The sequence below is a fragment of the Echinops telfairi genome, unplaced genomic scaffold, assembly GCF_000313985.2.
Source record: "Echinops telfairi isolate 266 unplaced genomic scaffold, ASM31398v2 ScPeMD7_7469;HRSCAF=8507_1, whole genome shotgun sequence".
Classification (NCBI taxonomy): domain Eukaryota; kingdom Metazoa; phylum Chordata; class Mammalia; order Afrosoricida; family Tenrecidae; genus Echinops; species Echinops telfairi.
Genome location: NW_022111373.1, coordinates 16,220,047 through 16,220,967, shown reverse-complemented (window position 1 = coordinate 16,220,967; position 921 = coordinate 16,220,047). Strand labels below are relative to the sequence as shown.

The 921-nt window shown below is 51.1% G+C and overlaps 1 pseudogene; it reads left to right on the top strand.

Moving 5' to 3' along the window:
* The first annotated feature begins 384 nt into the window (after nucleotides 1-384).
* The window catches only part of LOC101648098, a 1,589-nt pseudogene continuing 1,052 nt past the window's right edge, over nucleotides 385-921 (top strand).

The following is a 921-nucleotide window of genomic DNA, read 5'->3' as shown; positions in this document are numbered from 1 at the left end:
TCTCTAGTGGACTTGTTTTAATTTTCTTCAGCTTCAACCTGAACTTACAAATGAACACAAGATAGCTTGTTCCAAATTTTGTATTCCAATCATCAATAATTATCAATGAATTTTGGTTGCATGTGCGATTGATTTCAGACTTGAGATATTGGTCTGAGCCCAGACCTGCCTGCGCCCTCTCCCGCCTGCCCGCCCTCCGCCGCCTTCCACCGGCCCCGGGGTCTCTTTCCCCCTTCCTCCTCCTCCTCCTCCACTACCCCCTTCCTCCTCCACCTGCCCACAGGGCACCTCTTGCCTTCCCGCCCGCCCCTATTGTTCCGCCCAGGGCCTCCTGCCCTTCTCCTTCCTGCCCGCTCCCCTTTTCGCCCTCAGTCGAGGCGCCTAGCGCCTGCAGTTTTTGGCTTTCACCCCCAGCAGTGACCAAAGACTTGACCACTCAAAGTCCAGCTCCCCAGAACACTGCTCCACATGGACACCGGTGTGATTGAAGGTGGATTAAATGTCACTCACCATCCGGCTACTTATACATGGAAAGGAAGTTGGCAGTAACATCGGAAAGAAAGGAGAATCGGTTAAAGAATATGCGGGAAGAGAGTGGTGCCCGTATCAACATCTCAGAAGGAAATTGTTCTGAGAGAATTATCACTTTGGCTGGACTCACTAATGCCATCTTTAAAGCCTTTGCTATGATCATTGACAAACTGGAAGAGGACATCAGTAGTTCTATGACAAATAGCACAGCTGCGAGTAGGCCCTCAGTCACCCTGAGGCTGGTGGTCCCTGCAAGCAGTGTGACTCTCTCATTGGGAAAGGTGGTTGCAAAATCAAAGAAATTCGAGAGAGTACAGGGGCTCAGGTTCAGGTGGCTGGAGATATGCTTCCCAACTCAACTGAGCGGGCCATCACTATTGCTGGCATTCC